Source organism: Podarcis tiliguerta, assembly GCF_965153285.1.
Source record: "Podarcis tiliguerta genome assembly, chromosome: 6".
NCBI classification, from domain to species: Eukaryota; Metazoa; Chordata; class Lepidosauria; order Squamata; family Lacertidae; genus Podarcis; species Podarcis tiliguerta.
In genome coordinates, this window is record NC_139539.1 from 40939543 (window position 1) to 40958873 (window position 19331).

The window sequence follows — 19331 nt, forward strand, 5'->3', positions numbered from 1 at the left end:
TTCCCCAAAATTTCTTCCACAGGTAGATAGAGAACTGGTCCTTTATTAGATCCACTGTCACTTGCTCCCCCACACTTCAAGGGCTGGGGAAGATGCTACATTACATGCCATGAGCCTTGCTTGTCGCCTGTCATCTCATTGCATCTGTCACAGGGAGCCAAAATCTGAATTATTATTATTTTTGAGAAATGAAAGGTTTTTGCTCAGCCTGACAGACACACAGGGGAGTTTTGATCCATTCCCGGTGCAAAAAAAAGGATGCTGTCAAATCTCTCTAGGTTTTATTGCTGGCATTATCATAAACAGCGTCCTGTGCCTATTATCGGGTCACAGGGATGCTTTCCCTGTCGTGTTGTTTCACAGCCAGAGCTGACAGCTCAGCATCCATGCAGCGACACCAACCTGAGAATTAAAAAAACCAAGAATCCAGGAAGAAAGGCTTCTGCATCTGGAAATTGGTAACTTCTGGGCCGTTTTCTCTGACCCTACGGCTCTTGGACAGAGCAGGGGAGAGGGTCCCATGAAATGAACTATTGCTGTAGTTCAACTGCTTACTTTCTCAAGCAGTATGGGGTTTCAGAGCCAGTGGTATCAGGTTAAGTTTCAGTTGGATGAGAAATAACACTAGAAGCTTATGGTGCCTTTGTAATATTTGCTTTACTTTTAAATATACTTGGCAGAGCATAAGCAGCGGCAAACTAGCACTCCTACAAGGAATCCCCAAAGAACAATTTGGGTACCATCCCAGCATGCTTACCTAACTCCAACTAGAATTTCTCAGTCTCTTTCTCTTCCAAAACTGCTCTTTCTGCAGCCTTTCTGCCTTCGTATCAGATTCTCTAAGGTGGGGGATCTGTGGCTCTCCAGATGCATTGGACTAGAACTTGCATCATCCCTGTGACCACTGGCCATACAGCCTGGAGTTGTATTCCAAAGATATCTGGGGAACCACATGTTGCCCACCTCTGCTCTAAGGTCAAAACACTCATGCGAGATCTCCTCCTATCAGAAAGTAATCTCCTGTCATTGGCTTCATGGAACATCAGCTGAGCATTGTGGGCTTTTAGCCTAACAAAATAATACCAAGGTGTAGACTACGTTCAGAGTTCAAAATAAATGTGTGCTGCTTCAAGTGTGAAAAACAAATATGTATTTTTGGATGCTTGTCTCTAAGGCCGATATTTTTCTGAATGCATTATCTAGGGACGCAACAATGCCAACGATGGAAGTTGGTTCATTCCACATCTGATGGGGTACATATATTCTGTACTTAGATGGTGTGCCTGAATACAAAATAATCTTGTTTGAAATGATACAGTAGAGAGGTACTTCAGACCTCCTAGAAATCCTATTAAACAGCACTTCCCAGATCCTATGGAGTCAAAATGACCCTAGAAATACTCAGCCCACCCACTGAGGGCATGTGGCTCCCTGCAAAATTTTACATTTTCTGCTCTACTGCGGGCAGATGAAGTGTGCTTGTGGTAGGTAGACGAAGAAGGTGCCTTTTCATTGTGCTAGTGGGAGACTGCTTTTAAATAGCTGTGGCTGAAGCAGCATCAAAAAGGAAACACAGAAGTAAATTACCTCTCAGAAAAGGTACCAACTAGAGCAGGAGCTTTGTGCTGTGATTACTGGTTCTGTGCCATGGCTGATGCATTCAAATTAATGGTGATCAGCATGAGAATTGGCAAGCTTCCTACAACCCTGTCATTTAGGAAGCTGCAACATACCAAATCAGACTTCTTGTTCACCTAGCCTAGTATTTTCTATTCTGACCAGCATCACCAATCTAGGATCTTAGGCAGGAAGACTTTCACATCACCTGCTACCTGGTATTTTTCACTAGTCTGGAGATGGCTCAGGGACTGGAGCTGGGACCTTCTGCCCACAGCACATGAGCACCAGCATTCCTTTCATTTGTTCATATATATATGTCCTTTCTCTTTTGGAAGTCTTCTTTGGGACCCTGAATGCTGGTCTGGTGGCTAATCAACTGAGTTGTGAATCAGGAAGTCTCCAGTTTGAATCTCATCTGTGCCATAAACCCATTGGTTGATTGTGAGAAGCTGTTCTAGATCTCTTTCAGCCTCAGGAGACACATACACACACACACTTGTTACTGGGAACAATAATGCATACCAATCTTGCAGGGTTGTTCTAGAGGTTGTAGGATAATGCATGAGCAGTGCTTGGAACCCTTGAAAACATTATGCATCAAAGCTCCGGATAATGATCCTGATCCTAGTCAAATTCCTAAAAAGCCAGTTGCCTGTACAGTATAAGATGGCTTCCTATGCTGTGGACTACCAACTGACCAATCAGTATACCAGAACCTTTGTTTATGCCTAGGGCATTGTTCAGAATAACAGCTTAGTGGCAGTTCTGCACATACTCAAACCTTTATGCACAATCCAATAAATCTTATCTTCATATTAGTTGCTATCTATCTACACATTTTTAGCACCATGTAATAACTCAATCCCAACATTTCCAGTGCCACATGACTACCCCTGGCCGTATTAGATGCCAATTTGGCACATAGTAGGAATCTGTATCCATCCTGGTAGAAAAGGCAAGAGGATAATTGAACAGTATGCCTTTGTAGGGCACGTTACTGCTACCAAAAACAAGTGTGGCATGGATATGGGGTTCTGTTGGGAGCACATTCTTCCCTGGGCTTTATCCGTTAGCATAATGTAATCACCATAATACATTCTAATACGGCTCTTTGAAAAATCTGGCAGTATGTAGCGCACAAAGAGAATTTCTGGTCGCTTCTGTGCTCTGCTGATCATGTCTGAATTACACAGGACTCTATGCATTACCAACTAAAAAGCCCAAAGGCTTTCCTGCTGCGTGTAAAACTCAGAACAGGGCCCGTGGTGTATGGTTTTCTATTCCCCCCTTTAAATCCTTTCTCGGGGAAAAGGAGGGGGCATCCCCAGGGGGGCTCTTGTTTCCCTTCCAGCCCAGCAGTCTTCCTCTTGGATGGCTTTGCTAGTTATGCTCATATTTATAAACATCTGAAGGATCCTGGTGCCAGGCTGATCAGATGCTCGAAAGCAGGCATTATATTTTGTGGCAGGAGCAAACCACTTCTGAATTCATTTCTTATTAGAGATCAAGTCATTTGTGAGGCTTCCGAAGATGCAATATGATGCAATCCATTGCAGGATAATTCTCTTTTCATTTGTTCACATATATATTTTTTAAAGAGAACCACATTTGACAGGACAAGCCACAATTCTGTTATGCGATGAGGAGGAAGCTCCCATCTGCCCAACCTTTCATTTAATTAGGCAAGCCGGAGCACAGATCACAGTGCTCTCCCACTTCTCTTTAAAAAGATTGAACTGTACAGCTCTCGCAGATTTTGTCTTCTGCCTGTGATCTTCGAAGAGAATGAAAAGTCCTCGGGATTCTCTGTGTGAAAAAGAGACAGAGAGTCATGCATGGCTGTCCGTGTGTAATGATCTAAGCCTTCCCCTGCTTTCAAACACTCTGCTCTTTTTCTTTGCATCTTGCATGGGCAACTGAGCTCACAGCTCTCCAGTGCAACATTTCTAGTCCTCTGTCACCTGAACTAAAAGACAAAAGCAGATGGAAGAAGGCCTACATGTAATTCTTCTTTATATAAGGAGCTGAGGGTATACACGAAGGGCCTATTCTCTCGGCCACTTCAGTGCCTAGTGGTGGCCATGGAGGTGGGGAACCCTGAACATGTTGTTTTCCAGCTTCTCTCAGTTCATGGTGAGTTGTTCATGTGTACCCAACACCACGTGGATTATTTAGGGGGTTTTTATCTACAATGAAGAGCCCAAATTAATGATGCATTGTAGTAGTTTGTCATAGCTGAAGGCCAGCCCGAGTATTAGGTAGAGCGAGGCAACCACTGCAGACAACAAATGTTGAAGGGCTGGGAGCCTCTGAAGAAGTGTTGGAGGAAAGGGCTGTGTGTACCACATAGTGCTGCTAAGCTAGCCTGATGCTCTTACATGTAGTGGAGAATGTTTTCTTGTTGCCAACACTCGAGCAAGCAAGCTTGGTTGGCTTTTGAACACGGAATAGTGGGGGATGGGGAGAGGGAGAGAGAGAGAGAATATGAATGTTCTACCACCAGACTGTACCCTCCATCACTGCACAGTTAAAAGGAGGTATACTCTTGTAACATATCACAGATCACTGGGGTGCAAGTGCTATCTCCTCCCCCACTGTTACACACTGCTTAAATCTCTACTTTGCTTTCTCCGTCTTGCAATTTCCCATCTTCCACCAATCTAAAAGCCAATGGGGTGGTTGTTCTTTTGGTTTAAAGCCTGGTTGTTGTAGAATAATAGAACACACAAAGGTAGAAAACACACACCGGCGGCAGCAGCGTATGAAATGACAAACTGTGCACTCCATGGTGCCTGTTCTCATGCCAGCATTGACACTACAGAGTACAGGGTGCCCCCCCCCCCACTCCAGAAATGAGCCCTTCAACTTATGGAGGGTGATAAAGTAAGGGTGGGTGATGCACGGGGCGGGGGGAGGCTTGGGGCTTGCTACTATGACTTCACTCCTTTTTGCTCCCTTGCAAGGCAACTGAATGCCTGAATGGAGCTAAAGGCACATCAAGAACTCAAAATTTCACAATGCCATGTGCTCTATTCTCCTGAAAACAGACGGTGATATTCAGCTAACTCATTCTCCATGTATGAACTCCATTGACTTCAGTGGATCTACTCTGAGGATGATTATATGTTACTCATACATTCCTCAAATGAATTCCAACCATAGGGCAAATTCTTGTTTTAGCCAGCATTTCTTTTCCTTTTCTGGATCACATGAAATGCATGGGCGATAGTGCTCCTTTTGCAAAATAAGAACAATCGAGGCTTAGAGTGAAGTGGTGTACACATTTTCTGCTGCACTTCCAGTGCCAAGCACTGTGACAGGCAAGTGAGACAAGTAAGCAGCTGTATCCTTGCCCACATTGCCTGCTACTGCTGCTCCTTAATTATTTCATCTCCCACAGGTTATCACACTTGCTTATATTGGGCACCTCCATCTCCAAGCCCCCATATTGAGAAAGTGTGAAATGCATAAAATGGTTGGCAGGATCCCTTCCTGGCAGCAAAGAGTAAGTGAAATATTTTTTACAACCCTCTTTTTTGGGGGGGGGGGAATGAAAACCAGTTCAGAGTCTGTCCAGGTACTGTTCCCTCCTGTTGGCTGCTTAAGGATTCCACAAGATAAGAAGGTGCAGCCAGCTGTGGTTGTTTACTCAAAACACACCTAAATCATGGCAGCCCCCCTCTCTTTCCTCCCCACTTTTTTCTTTTTTCTTTTGCATCTTCAAGACAAATAGAATTAGTGGCATCAACCTTACCACAAGGAGAAACACAGACTTACAAAGAGCATCACATAGCATCAGACATGGGAGATGTAAAAAAAAAAAATTGGCAAGACATTAAGTGTTTAAAACAAATAAGGCACCAACATAAAAAGTATGTAAATATATGCTTTCAGCCTGTTTATACTGCTTCCTTTTAAGTCAGGTTGGGCCCAGCAGGCACTCTGGCACAGACATATCTTTTCCATTTGGGAAAAGAAGTCAATGAAAACAGAATGCTAAAATATACCTGTTTGGGATTCCCAAAACTCCGTAGAAAAGTTTCGTGTGTTATCTATTTATATATCTCTGCAAATAGATAGGCAGGCAGGCAGGTTGACTGGCAGATATATTAAGATTTTATCAATTTCCCCTAAAAAAGGAGATTCCCAGGGGAACTATCTTCAGTTTAAAAGCAGAATAAAAGCCCACTATCAAAGCCACATTATAAACAAGAGTCAATAGCAGCAATGATACGTTTAAAATACCTAAAACCGGTGCTTTTTTTCTGAGGGGACGCAGGGGTACACATACCCCTAAACATTTTGTGAATGTAAGTTTGGCCTCATTGAGGGGCAGTATTTCAATATGAGTAAGAAAATGAGAGTACTCCTAAGCATTTTTTAAGGAAAAAAGCACTGTCTGAAACTAACAGAGACCTAATGAGCATCTACAAATGAGAGATCAAGATGCTCACAGCCACATGGAACTCATGCCCAATGCCACCTGGAAGGCCTTTAATCTGAAGGCTGGATTTGACAACCTATTGTATGGGAAGGATGCTCTGTGCATGCACAAAAGCAGCCACACATTCCAGGACTGGGCCATGCCACTGAAAGCAGGTTTCGGGGCTCTACTACAAGGAGTCCCAGCCGAAGAAGAACTGCTACTGAGCAAGAGTCACACAAAAATAACAACAGGGTATGCTACAGAGATCAAGCAGCAGGATTCTGTTTATATTCTGAGCGGCTGCAGCAGTAGAAAGGCATACTCTAACACCATTATTAATAACTGGTATATTCTTAATTTCATGCTGATCTCAACTTGATTTCATGCAGATGGTGGAAGAGAAAAGGAATAGCAGATAAAGAGAGAGGAGGAAGGGACTGGCAAGAAGAAAGAGAAAAGAAGTAATCCTGTTCACTTTTGGCTCTACCCCCCCCCCCAACTTTGCTCCACCACTGGCAGCATATGACTCTCATCAGAACAAAAAGGCTCCCCACTTTGACTATCTAGTGCCTCCTTCAAAAAGTTCAATGCTCTATAGACAGAATTGTGCCACAGCAGCCTTCTGAGGTGGGAGAAGCTGAAGGATAATTATCATTCCCAGGCTGCACACGCCGGACTTTGTGGTTGAGTACCAATTTGAAGACTTGTCTTCCTAGTTTAAGTCCTACTCAGTCTGCTCACTGAGTGAGATGGCTGCTCTGTGGGAGGTATGTATGGGCTTCTCATTCCAGGCAACAGCTGGGCTCACTGCAGTGCACTCAAAGGGATGCACGCTTGGACAAGGACTGGTGGGAAGTTAAAGGGCTCCATTGAGCCACCTGGGAATCCCCTCCCATGTATGGAATTAAGCCTTGTGATGATAAGGCCAGAAGCATAACTTTTGAATATCCGCAGCTTCAACAAACCAGAAGCAATTTTTATGCAGGTATGAGAGAAAGGTGAGGATTGTTACAGTGGTTTGGTCTACTGACTGAAGAAACCTTGCCATTCTGCCCATCCATCAATTAGTGCTGTCAAAGCCATTGTGAGCGCATTCATTTTTCACGCCGCCCATAACAACTGGAGGTCCAGTTGAATACAGTTTCCAGTATTAAGTGAATATTATAAATGAAACAGCCAGGGCTCAGTTATGAATATGCAGCTACTGTGGCAGGTCCATTAAGGCTGTGGCCTTTAGCATACTCTCTTGGAAATAGCTTCTGATGAGATCACAGAAGCTCCAGGCAAATTCACACAACCCTTTCAGCCCTTGGCAGATCAAAGATTGAAACTGTGGTCATGAGTGAGTGTCAAAAGCCATACGTGCTGGCTTCAGTGTGTGCCAATTACATGGGCATGGCCAACTTGGCCTGTGGCACAGCAGTTAAAGGTCGTAGCTTTCAACAAAAATATTTTAGGCTATTATTCTCATTTGAAATGAACTGCCCTCTTATCTCAGGCCATCACAGTTCCATGGACCAACCATCAAAGGCTCAAACTGACCTGTATTTTCCTAGAATGTACCTTGGAATTCAGCTGAAAGTCTGTGAGTTGGGGATGTTCTATGAGGTCCTCCTATCTAAAGGATTGAGATGTGTATACATTTTATATAGCTGGGTGGGTTGGGATCTACTGGGAGACCTCTAGGTTATTTGAAGTAGAATGGCAAGGATTTCTGACTCCTAATTATTTAGCAATTGCAGCAAGAAAATTATTTCCCTCCTAAGTTGTACTGCTGAAACGAAGAAAAGGGGAGTAGCTGGGAGTGGATTTTGTGTGCACATGTATATGTGTGAAAGAACTATGAGATCAGCTCAGTTCTAGTACTCAAAACAAATTCCTGGACTCCTAATAAGTGGACATATTTTGCGCTTGGGTCCAGCTGGCAGATCTTGGTATGAAGTCTAGGTAGAACTGTGTTTCTCAAACAGTGAACCAGGATCCACCACTTTCCACCTTCAGCCACTTTCAGGTGTGTCTCGGTGCCACAGCCTGCCCATTGCCTGTCCCACCCTCTTTTGATTGGATCAATGCTTGTACCAGCAACCCCTTGTCTCCTGAGTAACGATGGCCAGGAGATAGAGAAGTTCACAGGGAAGAATGGAAGGAAGGTCATCCTTCTTTGAGGGGAAAGTACTAGAGGAGGTGCTAAAGGAATGTAAGATAAAACACTAATATGCATTTATAAGAATAAAATCAATAAACTGGGAATGGAAAGGAAAGGGATAAGAGAGGAAAGATGATACATGAGGAAGAAGTGAATGTAAAAGAACCAGGTTGAAGAGATGTAAGAAACTGGGAGGTTTTGGAGGGAATACAAGCTGAGTGTGAAAAGAGAATGGGAGAAGAAATTACAAAAGATGGACAAAAATGCTTTAAGAGGAATGGGAATGCAAAAATAGAAAAAGTAATGCCTCTTCTATTTAGAGCAGGGGTTGTCAACCTGGTCCCTACTGCCCACTAGTGGGTGTTTCAGGATTCTAGGTGGGCGGTAGGGGGTTCTACGGCACAAGCTGAATCCTCCTTCCATCGAGCACTGGTGGGCGGTAAGGAAATGTTACCATCAAGAAAGATATATTAGTGGGCGGTAGGTATAAAAAGATTGACTGCCCCTGATTTAGAGCCTCAGGATCAGAAAATTCTGCCTAAAATGGAGAGGGTGAATTGCAATGCCTCCAGAGCAAATGTCTGCACTTAGCTTGAGGAAAGCTGAGCTATGGAACTGCTAGCTACAGTGAAAATACTGTGGGGGAAAACCGAGCAATTTCCAAAGGTGGATTAGATATCAGTGAAAGATGATGTCAGTAATTGCCAGCTGATTATGCCAAACTCTGCCTCCATCTGCCATCATATTATAACTGGATCTGTCCCTGCACCCCACTTTTGTAACTGGTGAGACTAGTAATTTCCCACCATCTCAAGTGGGCCTTGGGAGTAGAAACCCTTTGACTAGAACTCCTGAACCAGGTCATTCTGTGGAGCTTTGGTGAACTGAGACAAGAATATAACCCTTCCAGTTTAGTTCTCCTGGGAAACTTAATTCAGAAGGTTTTTTAAAGAAACATTATCCAGATCCTGCATTTAGGCCATTTCTAAAGGGAAAAGAAAATATCCATATTGCCTTTAAATGATGGTGTAAAGGATTCTGTGGAACATGGCTGCCCAAGATCCGACAAGAAGGTGAATGGAGGTTGCTCCCCAGCCGCACCGCAGCTCCCCATTGGCCACGTCCTGCCGACTAACCCAATTGGTCAGCTGGGGGACATGATGCAGCTGTGAGTCCTAATGACGTGGGCAGCATCCCTCCGCCCACTGCCAGGTCACTGGGAGGTCCCAGATGCCCACCCACAATGCCTTCCCCCGGGGAAGGGGAGCGGTCCTGTCACACACAAAAATGTGGGGGTAATCAACAGATGTAGAGAGGAGCAGGATCACAACCGCTGGTCTCACTTTTGATCTCTACATGTTGATCAGGTCTTCTGTGCAGATCCTATAGTATGTTGGCATAACTAACTCCTCATGCGCAGTCTATGCGCCTGCACATAAGACTTATGTGGACTTATTGCAGGCTTATGAGATACCAAGCTGGGATACCAGAAAGACTTGGAAAGAGGGAAGGCTGGGTGTAGGAGATCAGGACCCTGGCCAGCTCCTTGTGGAATATCAGAAGCTGGATGCAATACTGTAATGGCTTAGCTCAATGTTTCCGTTTGAAACACTTTTTCAAAAGAAAACAAAACAAAAGAAAGAACCAGATTGCATCACCACATGGTGATCATTTAAGATGTGGTGGTTTGTGATACTGCAAAGGTACGGCAAGTGCAGCCGATTATATAATGCACAACTCATATAACAATCATACACTTTTCCACAAAGGCACCAGATTTGCACCATTTGTGGATGTCTACATAGCTATCATTTTCCATTATTGGCATGTAAGGTATTTCACATGCACTTTTGATTGGAATGGTGTTTAGGATTGCCATATTTCAAACAGTTGTTGTGCTTTTTTTGCTACTTCTTTTTTTTTTGCCAAAGTTGTTGAGCTGTTTTGGCAAAAATAGCAAAAAAATAAATAAATAAAAATTGCCAACATGAGTTGCCATACACCCGGGTTTTCTCAGACATTTTACCAATCTCCTGCTGACGACTCCAGTACAGTGGTACCTCGGGTTACAGATGCTTCAGGTTACAGACTCCACTAACCCAGAAATAGTACCTCGGGTTAAGAACTTTGCTTCAGGATGAGAACAGAAATCGTGTGGTGGTGGCAGGAGGCCCCATTAGCTAAAGTGGTACCTCAGGTTAAGAACAGGTTTAGGTTAAGAACGGACCTCCAGAACAAATTAAGTTCTTAACCCGAGGTACCACTGTATTCAGGATATGTCCAGGAAACCACGGACGCATGGCAAGCCTAATGGTCTTTCCATCTGAGCAGTCCAAAAAGAACACTAGGAACACTGCTCAGACTGCTGCGCAGAGGTAACTGTGAGAGCCAACAGTGTTCTCTAGTCATGCCCCCCTCCAAAGTCCTCCCCAATCCTCTGTGTCATCAGAGTTTGAACCTGGGGTATGACAGTTTTGTGGAATGAAGAAGGGAGTTGCTATTACTAAATAGAACAGGCTTTTTGAATCAGTCTTGAACAAAATGGTGTATTAGCATTTTCACCAATGGATGGCAGAGGAATTCCAAAGCAGCCCTGCTTAACTCCAGCTCCTTTGAAACATGAGGCAGGTGTGAGAGAGAAGTCTGCTCTTCTACTTCTAAGCAAAATAGTGGAGATGCAGGGATTCATAATGCAGTGGAATTTAATAAAATGGCCCAGAAGTGACAAAGTTTTTCCCCGTTGCCAGCTTCTTAATTAAATTGCCTAATGCCGTTTGCAATCACAGCACAAACTCCTGTGTTTAAAGACCATGGTGTTGCCATGGCGCTAACCCAGTGGATGGTGTGAGGCTGTGACAAAGCATACAGATTAGGAAGGCTAGCGTTGCTGCAGGAGATTTGGTTGCCATGTTACAAAGGGAGATCTGGCACACTGTTTTCTACAGCCCAGCAATGCTTTCGCTTTGGTGTGCTTTTACATTATCCTCTTGCTATATTATTCAAAGGCCTTTTTGAAATAGCCATACCCACATTTTGCAGGCTGGGAAATTGAGGGGAAGTAGTAGCAGGGCTTATTTCTCATAGCTTTAGACTATTTTACAAGAACTGAAAATTGGAAGGACTCCCTCACACCGTTTTTTCTCTCCCCAAAGCCTGATTAAATAAATGGGAAATGCTGAAACGTTTCCATAAAATGCCTTCTCCTACAGCAAATAACTTAATAATGTTCAGCCCAATATTATGCATGTTTACTCAGATGTAAGTCCCAACGTTTAATGGGCATATTCAGAAGTAAATATACAAAGGAATGAAGTATTAGACTAATGATACCGGTAATGTTATTGCTCCCATCCAAAGCGTTGTTATAATTGTTTTTTAAGCTGGAATTAAATGCAGGTTCGTTTAAAACTGACAACATTGCTGGTCAGATCACATTTGGCAATGTGCCCACAGTTCTTTCCTTTTCTTTATTTCTTTTTTTTTTAAGAATCAAAGTGAGAAAATGGAAAAGCTTGCTGCAGTTTGTGCAAATCTCTAGTTTTTAAAAGCCTTTTCAAACAACAATAGTAACTGTTGCATTTGTTTATAGGAGTGATGGGGAACCCAGGGGCACCCAGATGTTGTTGGACTACAACTCTCATCATCTTTGGCAATTGGCTGTGCTGGTTGGGGCTAATGGGAACTGGAGTCTAACAATTTACAGAGAGCCATGAGTCCCCCCTCCCTGTTTTATGGAATGCTAAATGGTTCTAATGCACATTCCATTAAAACAGGTAGTCCAGCATGGTTTTTTCTCAAAGTCTAGTAAGAGGCTTTTCTTGGCTGTGAGGTGGAAAGAAACAAGAAGAATAGAGGGGTGTGGGATTAAGTGAGCAATGTCCCTCACTTAGGCTACCAAGCAGCAGCCACCATGTAAGGAAATAACCCTTTCTTTCTCCTTGGCGTTGCATAACAGACATACATAGGACGAGTAACATGCCAATCACTCTTGGTGTCATGAACATTTCTTGGAATTTTTTTTTTTTTTTTTTTGATACAGTCATCAGAAATTCCAAACAACTGCTTAGATGCCCTTGCAAATATGTGGCTGTGATTCCTCGAAGATCACAGATCCGAAATAATTTACCCTGAAATTGTACCATAGACTTTTGATGCTACTTCAAACTGAGCAGTATGAAGAGTACAGCATTCCTATGAGTTCCATTCTGATCATTTGTACGAGGGATTCCATCGTTCTTATACCAGACAAATGAAATTTTGAAGTATTGCAGGGCTTCCATTTCCAGCCTTGAGCTAGAAACCCCAAGGAAAAGACAGTCCTGACCTAAGGCTTTGAGTCTGAAGGATAGTGAGCAAAATGATCCCCATGTGAAACTGGCCATTGAAACAGATGGTGCATGAAACTCATTCAAAGCCAGGACTAGTCACACCATCACAAGGCCACAGGGGCACATAAATGGACCCACTCAATCCACACTATAAGATCGCATGAGCTGCGTCCCAGTTCAGGCATGAAAAGTCATACTTGTCTTCTGCACTTGCAATAAACTATCAGAAAACCAAAATTATGGTTTTTGCAAGGAAACACAGACAGTACAGCTGGAGGATGGATAACCAGACAATTCAACAAGTCAAAGCCTTCAAATATCTGGGTATCGTTTTCCAGTCGACCGGGTCCTGGGATGTCCATCAAAAATGTGCCAAAGAAAAAGCAGCTCAAAGTACCAAGATGCTGTCCCGCTTCTTCTACACGAAGGGGGGCAGATACATCCCAGCAGCCCTTGAAGTTTTTCAAGCAAAACCTCTGGCGCAGTTACTGTACGGGGCGCAAATCTGGACGGGGAACCACTGCTCCAGTCTTGAAACTGTCCAGTCTAAATTTCTAAGGCAGATATTCGGCGTCCCCTCCTGTGTTCCAAACGCAGCATTACGACTTGAGGCCTGCCTTCCATCTGTGGAAACTCGGACCTGGCAGAGAACATTCAACTTTTGGCTTCGTCTTAATCTGAATCCACCTGGTCTACTGCCTCTAGTAATGCAAGACCCTTACAAAAGCAAGTGGTTCAAAACTGTGCATCAAAAACTCCTTACATGCGGTCTGCATCCACAGTCCCTACTATCAATGGGCCTCATTAAAGCAAAGAGTCTAATAGGCCAGCGCCTGAAAGACATTGAACGACAAAACAACCTGACTATCCTAAAGAAACTGTGCCCATGGTATACCTACTTCCCCCCTTCTCATTTTGACTCTCCAGCCTCATATTTGTCTAAACTAACCATCCCAAAATACAGACGTGCCTTTACATTGGCTAGATGGGATGTTCTTCCCTCTGCTGTACTCGAAGGTCGTTACCAAAAGACTCCATTTGAAAAACGACTCTGCCCATGTGGAGATGGTAACACGGAAACAGTGTCCCACGTCCTTCTTTCTTGCCCCCTTTACAAAGATCTAAGGAATGAGATTATTACTCCACTCATTCTCTCCAACCCCGGCCGTTCACCAGACATTACACTGTATTTTCTATTATCTGATACGGATAGTCAGATAACAGAGAAGGTCGCGAGGTACATTGAGAGAGCTGCGAAATTGAGGACCACCATCTGAGTGACAGACTTGTTCATCCGACGGACCTCCTTTTGCCTGTTCTTTTCTTCCTTTTATCCCTATTTTCACTTTTACCTCTTGTACAGCTGTGGTCTGTTGGCTTTGCTAATAAAGTTTTGATTTGATTTGACTTGTCTTCTGCATGGAACTTAGATTTATCATAGAAGGGAAAATGACTTTACACATCTCAAAAGATACAAAATCACTTTTTTAACACATCTGCAACCAATCATTCTATGTGCCTATTTTATAGTTTTGTTTTTATCTTCTAATGTTTGTCTGTTGTTATTGTTATCTCTGTTTTATATATATTACAAAATGAAATAATAATAAAGTTTACCAAAAAAAAAGAAAGATACGAAATCAGCGGGCAGCTCTTAAGCTAATGCACAAATTTGTGCTGAAAACTAGAGAAAGGGTCCTAATTAAGAAGCATAGCATCTTGAAATCATGGGTGAGTCTTGCTTGTTTCCCAACTCAGAATCTAGTTGATTAACAGATAGTGGACTGGGGAGAATGTTTCCATAGTGTGGATCTGACTGAAGTTGAGTGTTGGTGTGTATCTTTGGAGCATGAATTGCTTCCTCAATCCATTTGGGTTTTAATCTTCTAGTGCAGCATTTCCCAACCTTGGGCCTCCAGCTGTTTTTGGACTACAACTCCCATAATCCTCAGCTAGCAAGACCAGTGGTCAGGGATAATGGGAATTGTAGTTTGAAAACAGCTGGAGGCCCAAGGTTGGGAAACACTGTTCTAGTGATTCCTCTGACATGTCATTCCTTGTTTCTCTGCCTCTGTGGGCTGTGTTGTTGGCACATGCAGTTGCGTGATTATAGGCTACTCTCTCTCTCTTTAAAAAAGTGCCATGCTGTATGTTGCTAATGTCAGGATATAAAACAAGGCTGTGTGGATTCTGCCATCCTGCACAAGTACAGAGGGGGGAAACTCTCCAGAATATAGCATTGGATACACAATTCAGCTTTCTTAGTACCCCAGCTTTCATTTCAAAACAATCTGCGAGCCCTTGATGGCAGTGTGTGAACCTCACTATCTCTTGTTGTGAGAATCACTGAATATTATTTCTATGTAGTGGATAATGATACATAGCTCCTATGTCCTCCTACTCAGAAGCAAAATACATTGAAGAAAATACACACACATTCGGATCATACTCAGCCATGGCTGTAGCACATCCTGCGCTACTGTTTGACAAGGCCCGATTAAAGGGCATGGGGACTCTTCTCTGACTTGTACACCACACAATCTTCTCTGTAAGCCAGTGCTAACACAGAGATGAAGCACACAAACACAGCCACCCTTGTGTGCTGTCCACCCTTGATAACTATACCTGTGACTCAGTCCAAAGAGCCATAAGAGTCTCTCAAACTAAGTCATGTATCTTCTAAAGATAAGAAAGAACTATATTGTCTACTCTACTAGCATTCTGATCTTTCCTCCAGCTGGGCACATAGTTGTTTCTCCTATGGGTCATACAGTGGTACCTCGGGTTACAGACACTTCAGGTTACAGACTCCGCTAACCCAGAAATAGTACCTCGGGTTAAGAACTTTGCTTCAGGATAAGAACAGAAATTGTGTGGTGGTGGCACGGCGGCAGTGGGAGGCCCCATTAGCTAAAGTGGTGCTTCAGGTTAAGAACAGTTTCAGGTTAAGAACAGACCTCCAGAACAAATTAAGTTCTTAACCCGAGGTACCACTGTACTGGAGAAATCAAAGGAACAGAACAATTTTTCAAGTTCCCAGACTGGCTGGGGCTCTACTTTGTATATAAAATCAACTGTATTAATGATATTTAGGGAACCATATCAGTGCTTAAGCTAAAATAAGGGGCATTGTGTCTCAAATCTGCCTGGAAGTCATCCATTCTTACCTGGAATCACTTCCAGTAAGTCAGGATATGGGTTTGTTGTTCTTCCACAGTGAGGAATATATGTATATACACTGCATAGGCTTAAACATTATCACTCCTGATTACTTTCTGTGTTCAGGCTGCAATGCGATAGGAACATAGGAAACTGTCCTAGAACAAGTGGTACTGATTGTACTTCTACTCGAATATTGCCGACTCTGAGTGCAGCAGCTCTCCAGGAGCTCAAGAAATGTCTTTACCATCACTTGGTACCTGATTCTTTTAATGGAATAATCTTTTAACAGGACGTCGGACTAGATGAACCTTTGACCTGGTCCAGCAGATTTTTCTTATGATCCTATTTTATTAAAATGAAGCCCTGGTGGACCCTTGGTCCATGACAGCCCTACATTCCTATGAGTCTGTGATTTATCGGTGTTTCTGTGATAAAGTGGCACATAAAGGATATATCTGATTTTCAACATGGTGCCAAAGGTGTTCCACAAACATATGCTTCTGTCAGCATTAACCACAAGTGACTCATCCAACATAATTGAAATTTAATAACATAGTTATATTATGTTAAACAAGAGGGTGGTCATTAAGAACATTTATTCAAGATTAACAGCCAGGTAATAGACACTCCAAGGATCACAACTATGGAGGAGCTGATCCAGAACACGCGGAAATTAATCTGGAGTCAAATTTACAATGGAAATTAAAATTCACCATTCAGTAACTTTCTTTTTCAACCAGATTCCATTTCACACTGAACTTTGTGAGACAGCGTACAGCCGTTCTAAATGCATATCCTTTGCAGGAAAAACACATAATTTGATATGGTAATATTTTTCTTTCAACTGTGCGCTCATGTTTCACATATAGCAGATTTACAAGGCTGAGAAGAGATCCAATCAAAGTCTAGGCAGGTTAAGCTCAGCAGTGTCCCCTGCCTCTGAAATACTGTATTTTTTGCCCCATAGGGCGCACTGGCCCATAGGGTGCACCTAGTTTTTTGGGGGGGGAAATAAAGAAAAAAATTTATTTTCCCACCCCAGGCACGGGGCTGGGGCGGGGGAAGCCCGAGCTTCCCCCGACCGCAGCCCCCAGAACAGGCTGCTATCCGCAAGCCTAGGGAGCCCGGCAGGAAGTCGCGCCAGTCTCCCCAGGCTTGCAGATATCTGCCCGAAGCCCGGAGCGCGCTGAGCTCAGTGCACCCCAGGCTTCGGGATGCAGGCAGCTCTCTGCAAGCCATGGAAGCCCGGCGCGAAGTCCTGCGGGCTCCCAAGACTTGCGGACAGCTTCCTGAAGCCTGCATTCGCCCCATAGGGAGGGGGGAAAGTGCGTCCTGTAGGGCGAAAAATACGGTAGATATTGCAAGTAGAGCATGCAAAAAAAATGTTGTAGTGTATCATCACCACCCACAGCACTCTTACATATCATGGTCCTATTCTTAGGATTCCAGCCAGCCGGCCAAACCAAGCCCTCTTACGGGCTACTGTGAACTGAGGCTTTATCTCTTTTGCGGAAGAAATGTTAGTGTTGTCTGAGTCGTCATTATAATAACATCCTGTTTTTGAACCTTGTTCCAGTTTTCATTTCATCCTTATCCCGTGGCAATGCCCTAGGCACACATAGGCATGCAAAGATGGGGCTGTCCACATCTTCTTCTGTTGGTCAAGGGGAGCTTCACACACACAACAGGCTACTGCACCCACAGAGCATGTCTCCAATTCATCATATAAGAAAAGCGAACAAGTTCTCAATAGTGTATGTGTCTCTCCATGAGTGCACTGGACCCTTTGCTTGCATGCTGGAGCTTCCACATTTCACTTCCTTTACTAAATAAGGAATTAACACCCCGCAGTGGTTGCATTTTCGTTTTTTAAGTCAGGAAAATATCCTCAACCCATGTTTGAAAAAGCAGTCCTATACTGTATCAATTTTGATTGGTTAATTAGTATATTAAAAGCTCGGTTATTACTCATATAAGAAAATGTTCCATTTGCTGTCAGCTCATATCTGAAAACCAAATGATCAATAGTTCTGTCACCTGAGTTTTGTACTTAGCTCCACTGATATTTAAGAAAGTTTACATAGTATTAAAATTATTAGACAGCTGAGATGGCAAAATTGACATGTTTAATCAGAGAAAAGTCATTGTCAACATTTACTAAAGATTGGAAACCTCTCATAGACTTTTTGCATGAAAAAGAAATAATGACATTTGGGTTTGAAGGTTGAAGATAATGTTGGTTTATAGATAGTGGTTGTGCTGGGTATTATATTGGAGTGGATGAGTTGAATGATGTTTCTATATAGCTGACAGATGAAGAATTGAAAGTTCCTTAGTTTCTTAACTTTATTTTTCTCTCTCTTCTCCCCTCCCCTTCTTTTTTATTGATTTTCCTATGGATCTATGTTTTTTATTTTGTCTAGATTAATTATTTAGTCTGGACACAAAAAAATTGATAGTAAGAGAGTAAGAGTCCCTTCACATATGCAATGGTACCTCGGTTTTGGAATGTAATCCATTCTGGAAGACAGTTTGAGTTCTGAAACATTCAAAAACTGAAAACTCAATAGCCGACAGCTAGGCCTTAGAATCTTACACTCAGCAGAAGCCGCACGGCATGCTTGACTTCCAAGGCATGTTCGAAAACTGAAGCGTTTACTTCTGGGTTTATGGTGTTCGAAAACCGAAATGTTCGTCAATGGAGACGTTCGAAAACTGAGGTACCACTGGAAAACACTAGTTCTTGCCTCTTCACTACATGTTACTAAATAGAACACCCCAGCAATATGAGGTAGGATGACACATGCATGGATGATTTTGGGAAACACACCTGGCTTTTCTACAGGTCATGGTGTTGGCGCTGGAGATACCACATACTTTTGTTGTTGCAAGTGGCGTTGAATGTGCAACCTTTGAAAATCCAGGCTGCAGGGTGGTAGCAGAAACATTTGGTTGGTCACCATGAGACGGGGATGCTGAACTGGACAAGCCCCTGGCCCAATTCCTGATTTCTACAGTCATATTCTACTACCACAAATCCAGATTTGTTTATCATTTGCTGCAAAAGGGTTGGGGGGGGGGAATGTGATTTTTCTCCACAAACCCAGCGCACACCAAGAGAGCCTCCTTTCCTCAGTTTGTTCTAGTGTAGAGCAACTCACAGCACAGCTGTTCCCAGGTTATGGTGAACTGACCTCCCACTCACTCCAGCTGCCACCTAATCTCTTGAGAAGGGAACACAAGCTGCTCTCTTTTGCACTTACAGCTGTCAAGCCTTCGCGGGAAAGATGTGGACTAAAGTTAGCCAAGTCCGTTCTCTCTCCTCTTGTTGCCTTGGCCAATGTTCTCACTGAATCTGTTTCTTTTCTTGCTTGTGCCTCCTTCCTGCTGACAGTTCTCATAGCATCAGTCCTGCCCCACTGCTGTATGTGGTGCAACAACTTGAGCAGAAGCTGCCAGGTGGGGCCAAGAAGCCTCAGAGTGCCAGCATGGGGGTTGCTTAACAAATCTGTGCTGGTCCCGGGGGGTTACCGTGCAGCAAGGTCCGTGTCCAGTCTGGGGTCAAGGGTGTGGTGTGTAGGCTGTCCATCAAGGCTGAAGCGGGGTGCAAGGCAAGGAGTCAGGCGAGGTCGGGAACTCTGGCAGAAGA

The 19331-nt window shown here is 43.5% G+C and overlaps 1 protein-coding gene across 3 annotated transcripts in view; it reads left to right on the forward strand.

Annotated features, from left to right (window-relative positions):
• LRRN2 (leucine rich repeat neuronal 2) overlaps positions 1-19331 on the forward strand; it is a 146488-nt gene that overhangs the window by 85527 nt on the left and 41630 nt on the right. Inside the window, exon 1 of one of the 3 annotated variants that reach the window (XM_083445554.1) lies at positions 5034-5125. The exons of the other annotated variants lie outside the window; for them this stretch is intronic. The gene's annotated coding sequence lies outside the window, so the exon portion shown is untranslated. Of the gene's footprint in view, positions 1-5033; positions 5126-19331 lie in introns of those variants that run through there. 3 annotated transcript variants of the gene reach the window in all.